Genomic DNA, 9,433 nt, shown 5'->3' on the forward strand with positions numbered 1-9,433 from the left:
TATGGTGGCTGCTAGAGAGAGTGCCGATATCGTGGTGGGCTCATCTTCCTGGTCTCAGTCCTGAGGGAAGTTTAAGATGGGATACAACTTGCACGGGTTAGCATTAGCATCAATACACTTATCTACTTTACTCTTATTACCATTAATACATTTATTAAGTGCACTTTTATCGTATACCAGTGTGCCATTCTCTGTAGCCATTTTCTCTCCTGTTATGTATGGTAGTGGTGGTGCTGTTGCTATCAGTTTCCTGCCAGGGTTGGAACCAGCTGCTTGAGCTAGTCCCTGTTGTATCTCACCCTCCTGTTGCCATAACTGTAAATAATCATAATGTCTAATCCTTTGTTTCTTGGATTTTATCAGACATATCCTTCTCCTTAGATTTTGCAACACCTCACGATTAAAACTGCCTACCCTAGGGAATGGTTCCCTATCGTCCACAGTCATTCGTTCCCACTCATTGCATAAGACCTCTGCGTGTGATCCATATTTCTCACACATTATGTACCTCGCCGACCCTTTGGGCCGACAAATATCAACGTGAACCCTTGTTGATCGTCCCTTACTTGAGCAACTGGCCCCCATTCTTTGCAGGTATTGCCTTCTCAGCTAATCCTTACAAAAACCAAATTACTCAGTGCTAAGGTGACGGTGAAAGATCTCCGAGCGCTCTCACCCACTCACGCCCCTATTGGCCAATACACCGAACACTGTGCCCAATGCTGGTCGTACCCAACCTCGGGCTCCTGTGTAACCTCTATTTACTGAGAGCGTGTGGGAGTATGCTACCCCTCCCAGTTAATATCAGTCGTTGGAGATTTCCTGAGTGAACAGCGAAACTCCCTTAAAATAAAAAAACCTACACAAATCACGTTTACCTGTACAATTAGCGTCTATGACCCCGCAAATTGAGTGGGTATCAAGGTGAACTAACTAATGCACACAGTAACGTGCGGTCCAGTCGCACTGCGTATAAGTAACTATTATCCGCCGAACGACCAACGGAATCGGTTGTTTAGGCTGCGAAACTTCAGCCGGAGCGTATCTCAAAACGGGCCTATATGGGTACTACGCAAACCCCCGGGGCTGCGCTCTCTACCTCTGACCTTTCTCAGGCCAGGGTTTTCAGAGCTTCGCTTGACCTGGTCAGCGGATTTCTGACTTCGCCGACCTTTTGGTCTGCTGTAATACTAATTGCTTCTTTATACCTTATACAATGTTAACGTGAGAAAGCCACTCCCACGCCACCAAGTGTCCACTCACCTGATGTGGTCTCCTACGGGATCCCCAATTCTGGGTTCACAAAACCTTTATTTGCACACTCACTCTTGCTCACTCATATACACTTCAATTTTTCTGTACAGAAAATTACTTTCATTCAGGTGAAACAGGCTAATCCCAGAGGTGATGCAATAAGAGAAGGATCTTTTAAACTAAAATATTGGAAACTGAACAAATTTGTGCTATTATCGCGTGGCTACCGTATCGCCTAAACTAAAACAATGCTATTGTGTGATTTGTATTTAGTGGGCGTATCTGTACGCACGTTGCGTAAACACGCCACGTGTGTAGGCCTTTGCGTTGCGTATGCAGTCCCGTACGCTGTCCGAGACACGTGTACAAAGGCCGGATACGCCCGCAGTAACACAAATAACACGTTTCTATAAATGTAAACGATATTCAACTATAATCGCTTACTAACACCACACAGTATCTCCTGTATAAACCTTTATAACTGGGTCAGGCTGCGTGTGTGTTTTACAATTACTCCCTTAAATATTACTCTTTACTTTTAACTAAAATAGTAACAAATTTCTCAGCATGTAATCAATGCTAATGGCAAACAAGAGGGTAGATATGCGAAAATACACCAATGAAATACAGGTGTGTGCGTGTGTTACGTGTGTTGCGTGCGCAGTTGGCACCAAACAGAAATTTAACAGATTTAAAACCAAACAATAGCTTTACGTTCTTACCTTCCGGATCCCACCAGCATCCCTTCAAACCAAGCGGAGCAGACGCTTATCTAATCAGCACTAATGTATCCCCGACCACAAAACGGCTAACAGGGGATACTACCTTCCCGCCCTTTGCTGATAGATAAAAGTCTGCCTTGTCCTGCTAGGCTGTGGATATGAGGAGAACCGGACGAGCTCCCAATTGATAATGTAAATTATTATCTTTAAACATAAAGCTATGCACTATTACCATGGAGCCGCTATGGCCGCTAGACCACATGCACGTGCTACGCACTTTGTACGCTATTTGGCGTACACACGCTGCGCTGAGTGTACGGAATACACACAGCGGGCGCACACACAGTTGATAACCTTTAAACCTTGTTAATAAAACACAGTAAGAATATGCTTATACTCTAAACCTTAGTAGTCAAATACTGTAATGATGTAACGCTTAAAAACCTTAACAATGTGTATGCTGTTTGAGCGATTGAGACGCTAAGAGAGCCCTTTGCAGGAAAGTGAAAACACAACACCGGGTTTGGTTAAAACCACAGCAGCTCTAACACTGCCGTGGATTATTCAGAGAAAAAGGGGAAAACAATACAAGTTATACACTACAAGCTAACACAGAAATCTAACAGAATAACAGAGAATAAGACGAACAATGGCGAACAATGGCTACAGAGAATATACATACGTGGGGAATCTTTCGCATGCGCGACCAGGAATCCAGTCCTCAGCTATCAGGTAGAAAGCCTTCAGAGACATGAGGCTGGCCAGGCAACAGTGGTCTTTATATACACAACATACATTCACAATACAATGGTACCTGTAATCTCATTGTTCATTGGACACAGGGATGTGTCTCTACATTACAGCAAAGGTCATAGGTGGATTTGAACAGGTGGGCTGTGTCCCCAACTGCTCTGGTGGGAGGTATCCTCAGAATCCCCGCCGCATGTGTAATTTACAGCAAATACAGTTAATGTTCATAATCTACTTCTGTACATAACTATACGCAGGAGCGAGCGATCCTTTTCTAACTAACATCGGAATGTTACTCTTAAAATACCCTACAGCTGGATACTAGACACCACCTTTCAACCTTTATCTGACCCTTCCTATCATGCAACGAGGAATCTCTCTGTCCAGGAACAGTTTAAACTAATCATACTCGCTGACATGGTCTAGGGGAATATTAACTACAAAATGCACTATTTGGGTTAAATATGCTACGATCGAGTCGCACGCTACACGCTCACAAACTCCGCCGTAAATACACATCTCATGCGCACGATCGCCGGAGCGATCCTACGCAACTTGCGGGTATGTGCACGCACGGGGGAACAGGTGCACGAGCAGCGTGCATGTGCATGAGGGGTTAGTACAAGGGATATGCATCATGATATTTTTCGACTTTGATAGAGGATATGGCTGTTTCTCTTGGCTTCTAACTCCACTGTCCCGACCTGATACCCCTGCTGAACACAATTACAATAGTGCACATAAGTCCACGCGGAATGTGATAGAAAGATGTTTTGGTGTGCTGAAATCTAGGTTTCGGTGTCTGGATAAGTCTGGTGGCCTTTTGTTTTATAGTCCCTCCAAGGTGACTCAAATTGTGTTCTGCTGCTGCTTTCTTCATAACATGTGTTTGCAACAACATCTGCCACATGTTGAGGAGGAGGAGGAAGAAAGCAGCCAGCAAGCAGAGGAATTAGAGACATCTGGTGGTACTTGGAGTACTGATGTAGGGAGGCAGGTTAGGCAACAGATCATCAATCGCTATTTCTAAGGTAAGCTTGGTTTGCTTATTTCATTTGTTGTGTAATCATAAATAGATGTTTTGCCTTTTTTTCCAAAAACCATTACTCAGAATGTGACAGTCTCCTTGACACATACAAACATACCCTCGCTATATGAAAAACAAATGTCGCATGTGTATTGTGTGTATTTTTAATCTCAAAACAACAGATTATGAGTGGCATGCATTAAGTCTGGATAAGTGATCGAAAACTTGCAGTGCTAATTTCTTACAAGCCCACATCATCCATTTAGTATTTCACTTTATCATTGTGTGTAACGTCCTAATGCACAGGTTCACAAACTCGGCCCTCAGGACCACACACAGTGCATGTTTTTCACGTAACCCAGTAGAAGCACAGGTGTATGAATTACTCACAGACATATGTTAAAAGGTTCACAGGTGGAGCTAATTATGTCACTTGTGATTCTGTGAGTAGACCTGCAAAACATGCACTGTGTGGGTTCCTGAGGGCCGAGTTTGAGAACCTGTGTTCCCAAAAAACACTCCTCAACATATAATATGTTAGCCTTGAGGAATACATGTGTCCCTATGTGTGATGCACCATCATATTTAAGACTCACAAACTTACTGTAATCAGGACAAATTTATTTCCTAATGTTTGATGCTGTAAACTTGATGATGTGTAAGTAAATACACAGTTTGCCACACATATACATTATTATACACAGTTTTGGTTTTTTGTTGTAAAAGTACATATTTGTTTGTTTCAGCATCATGTGTAAAAACATGCTTAATAATTTTTAACACACACAAACATGTCCCAACAATACTGACATTCATTTGGACAATGTTTTACAAACAAAACAAAGGCAACATATTACAAGCTTTTTACGCAACTCAATTGTGTTCTTCTTGTAATGTTGTATAGATAAGATAGCTAAGATATGTATCACTAACATTGTAATTTGGATTGTCTGCAGGCAAAGAGAATGATTGTAATCTAGAAAGAGTAATGATTAGAAAAAAATCAAGTGGTCAGTTTACTTCCTGCTAAAGACATTCTGCCTGGCTGGCAATTATTGTATCTGCAGGCAAAGAGAATGATTGTAATCTAGAAAGAGTAATGATTAGAAAAAAATCAAGTGGTCAGTTTTCTTCCTGCTAAAGACATTCTGCCTGGCTGGCAATTATTGTATCTGCAGGCAAAGAGAATGATTGGAATCTAGAAAGAGTAATGATTAGAAAAAAAAACAAGTGGTCAGTTTACTTCCTGCTAAAGACATTCTGCCTGGCTGGCAATTATTGTATCTGCAGGCAAACAGAATGATTGTAATCTAGAAAGAGTAATGATTAGAATAAAATCAAGTGGTCAGTTTACTTCCTGCTAAAGACATTCTGCCTGGCTGGCAATTATTGTATCTGCAGGCAAAGAGAATGATTGTAATCTAGAAAGAGTAATGATTAGAAAAAAATCAAGTGGTCAGTTTACTTCCTGCTAACATGTATGTGTGGCTCCATCAACATTTCCCTCCTCCAATACAAAAAAAAAATGATAATGAATAAATGTGCGTACTAAATTTATGGGTTTTTTTGGCCCACTTATAATTAATGATGTTGAAAAAAGGGTCAAGGAGCTAAGTGTTATATATTTTAAGCAACAAAAACACTTGCTAACTATTTTGAGTTACTTATCACAAATGTCTAACTTGTTTTTTTTTCACGTTTTTTTGGGTGGCTGCTTGTTCTGCCCTTTGCCTTTAGCACTGTCATGTTGTCGTGCTCTGGTGGACCGTCTTGGTGGTAATGAGACTGGCGTGATATTTGGAGTAGTCGTACCAGAACTGCTGCTTGTTTGCTGTTGGTGCATGCATCTGAGTGTTTCATTCAGGTTAGTGAGGGTGGCATTGAGTTCACGTGTAGCAGCATTTTGATTGTCTACTATTTGGAATAAACTTTCATTAATCTTTTGATTGTTTTGAAAAATGCTCATACAGATGTGTCTACTTACATCTTTGCTTTTTTACAAATTTGGCGCAACATGCAAAACACGGCTAAGCTGTTTTTCACGAGTAGCGAGTAAATGAATTTTACAATTTTTGTTTGCCATAATAGCATATGTATAAGGTAATATATTAAAGAAGCAAATTAAGAAAAATCACAAGGCATGGATAAATATTTGAGTCTATAGCATGCCAAACTGTGCCATACCTGGTGGGATATAGCAAAGATGTATGTGGACACATCTGTATAACTTTTCTGTTGTCTGTGCTGTTCTTCCATTATGCGCTGTAAGTTGCCCATGACCTGTGTAATGTCTGTTCGCATGAGTTCCATGGTATTGCCTATTCTGGTTGTTTGCTCATTTTGTCTACTCAGATTTCTTGATATTCTTCTGAGGTGAGATGGTAGGCTTGCAAACATTTGTGTCTGCTTACGCAGGCAATCTTCATTAGTGGCCTGCTGTCTAGCCCAAATAGTCCAAAACACCTGATCAGGGCCTTGTGTTCCTGGTGTTGTTGGGCTGTGTTGTGGTGGTGGTGTGCTTTGCTGTGGTGGTGTACTCACAGGTGCTGGGGGGCTCATTCCTTGCATTAATGGCTGCATTTCTAAGATGTTTGTCTCCTCCATGTCACTGTGTTGGTGTTGTTGCGGAGGGATGCTGTTCCCAGGACTCGAAGCTGAAATGTTAAACAAATCTCCGTTAGCTATCCATATGTTTGTGAAATGTTAAAAAATCACTACACATGGAACACATGTCATTCACTGTTGCTTTCAACTATTCTGGCTAGCAACATCATCACTCATTGCTTAAATACATACATATGCCTGTTTGAGGCAAATGTGTCTGGTTACTTAATTGTGAAAGCAAACACTTTAGTTTTATTGTAGCTCACACATACTCCACCATAAAAACACATTGGAATACATAATGTGTTACCTTATAGCTTTGTTCAAACAAACATAGTAATGTTTTTATATGTATTTTGCAATGTTACCTCAAGCACACATGTGATTTTTGGAAAAACAACCTTACTTTTTGCAAACAAACCAACATGCTTTTTTGTTGCAGCATCTTATACCCAATGTCATACTGTATGGCTCAAGTGGACATACATATCTTTACTGGATGTGGACAAGGCCATTTAGTTTGGATTCCATTTCAGCTTTTACTTACTGCGGTAAGTATTTTACTTTTGGATGTGTTTTGACTTAATGCGGTTAGGACTGATTTTGATTATGTTCTGACATTTTTCACATATTTTTCAGTTTGATACTCACAATCAAGATGTGAGGTGTGTCCAAAATTTGGAGTGGGGGTACAGAACATACGGACGATAATCTACGTGGCGGGGTAGCCTGCTGTGTTTGTGCCGGGACATACCACCTTGCTTTCTTTTCGGGCACAGTTTTTTTGTGGTGATGACTTACAGAAGTGCCACTTCTGCTGCTCCATACTTCTTTTGATGGACCTTTTAATGAAAGTGCAATTTTGTTATGCCCATTCCTTTACAAGCATACCCTATACTACAATGGACACTTTACCTGCTTCCGCAGCGTCATCATCATCAGATGTGATAGGAGTTACTGGCCGACGAGGAGTACTGCTTTTTTCAGACACTGTATAAAATGAATGATATTAAAAAATCATGCTATTGTGTATACATCCACCCATTATGCTTATAAACATTTATTCTTTTAGAAATGCTTGGTTTTTAATTAAAACAAACATAAGGACCAGAAAAAAAAAAAAAAAAAAACAATGACCAAAACACATATGCACTATGGCAACATCAACACAGGAAAACATGTACAGGACACTGACATAGGCCACAAGTTCAAGGAAAGGTTTTTAAAAAATAAAAAAAACACAACTTCATTTTGTATTGGAAGGAAAAATATTACAGATGCAATATCTAATTTGCTCTGTGATGTGGCACTCCAAAGACACATTACCACTATATGAGCAAAAACAAAATGCAGCAATTTAAAAAAAAATTACACTGCAGTGTGGTGTCACTGTACAAATACAAGCAAAAATAAAATAAAAAATATTGTTTTTTAAATTAAATAATTAACATTATCTAAAGATGACATTACACATGTAAGTGGTTTCCAAACCACTTTCCAGTACTCCAGCATCTAACATCACAACCACTTTTTAAAAAAAAACAACACATGGATCACTTAAATATAAAACATAGTCACAATTTTTTTTTTTAAAAAGCCCAAAAGGAAAACATTATTGCAGGACAATTCAGAGACACACCAAGTCCAAACTACACATGCAAAAAATCTGTCTGAAAAACACATGACATACAATAAAGTAAGATGTTACATTGACTTTTATATAAAACATTAACCAAAACAATGTATTTGCTGACACACACTTGAAGATGGGAGTAATATGCAACGTCACATGACACACATTACAAAAAAAAAAACAAATAAAACAAATAAATGCAAATACACATGCTCACCATTCTTCCTGGGCCTATCTGAATCCCGGACATGGGTTGCAGAGACAACTTCTAGAGGTATTACACTCCGCATGGGCTCCTCATACTCCAGATAACTTGCAATATAGGGCTGCCCACCACCGGTTTTCCGAGCCGACTTGGCCTCCTTGGCCATTTTGGACTTGACACGTCGCTTTATGTCATAGTACCGTTTGCGGCACGTGTCCTCCGTCCGCTGGACCACCCCCTCACTATTTACAGCAGCAACTACTTTCGCCCACAACACCGTCTTCCTCCGTGTTGGCACCTTGGCGGACTCAGGGCCAAATAGCTGCCTCTGATACTTCATCAGCTCACGCACCAATGCCACATTTTCAGCAAAACTAAACTTAACATTCCGCCCAGTCTTAGTAGTGGTGCGTGGCTGCGGAGCACTCTGACTGTCACTATCACTTGAGGCTGCTGCAGCAACCTCACCCACCTCCTCCACCTCACTAACCTCACTAACACTCACCTCCTCCACCTGACCGACCTCCTCCCCCTCACTCACACCCTCCACCTCTGAGTCACACATAATTGTGTGTCTAAACAGTTAACACAGGAAAAAAAAAAAAGACAAACAACACACTCCTCCACTACCACTACACAACTCACACACACACACACACACACACACACACACACACACACACACACACACACACACACACACACACACACACACACAAACACTGACAAGGGACTATAAAGAAAAATAACTTGGACTAAAAATGAGACAAAACCACAAAATACAAGACAACAAGAATGACAAGACGACTTTCAAACACAATACCACACTCAGAAATCGCTACCACCACTCCTCTTCAAACCACAAATTCACCTACCTCCACAGCACAACCTCCCTCCTCCTCACCACTAACTAAACCCACGAGGTGCGGACGGTTTGGGGCGTATTTATATGGTTGCGCACAGACACTCCTACCATCTGAAACACAACCAATCACGAACGGGGATGAAAATCGAAACTGAAAGTGAAAATGCGGCCGCGGGAAAAAAAAAACCCTGCCACGTTTAACTTAGGGAAAAAAACAGCAAATACAACAAAAACACGTACGCAAACGACAATGACGGCCGTAAATGTGCCAAAAAAACCCGACTGGCATCGACATCGGAAAACACGAAAACAATAAAGTCGACTGCTTCGTAACTTTGCGTATATGGATTCAAAAAGTTGCATGAAAATGCAC

At 40.8% G+C, this 9,433-nt stretch overlaps 1 long non-coding RNA gene across 1 annotated transcript; it reads right to left on the reverse strand.

Moving 5' to 3' along the window:
- Positions 1-4,236: 4,236 nt before the first annotated feature.
- Positions 4,237-7,671, reverse strand: LOC134966875 (uncharacterized). The gene is made up of 3 exons (XR_010188719.1): positions 7,273-7,671; positions 7,009-7,199; positions 4,237-6,407 (listed from the first exon to the last, which is right to left on the reverse strand). It is a non-coding gene; the product is annotated as an uncharacterized LOC134966875 (long non-coding RNA).
- Between the last annotated feature and the right edge of the window lie 1,762 nt (positions 7,672-9,433).

This window comes from Pseudophryne corroboree, chromosome 10, assembly GCF_028390025.1.
Source record: "Pseudophryne corroboree isolate aPseCor3 chromosome 10, aPseCor3.hap2, whole genome shotgun sequence".
Taxonomy (NCBI): Eukaryota; Metazoa; Chordata; class Amphibia; order Anura; family Myobatrachidae; genus Pseudophryne; species Pseudophryne corroboree.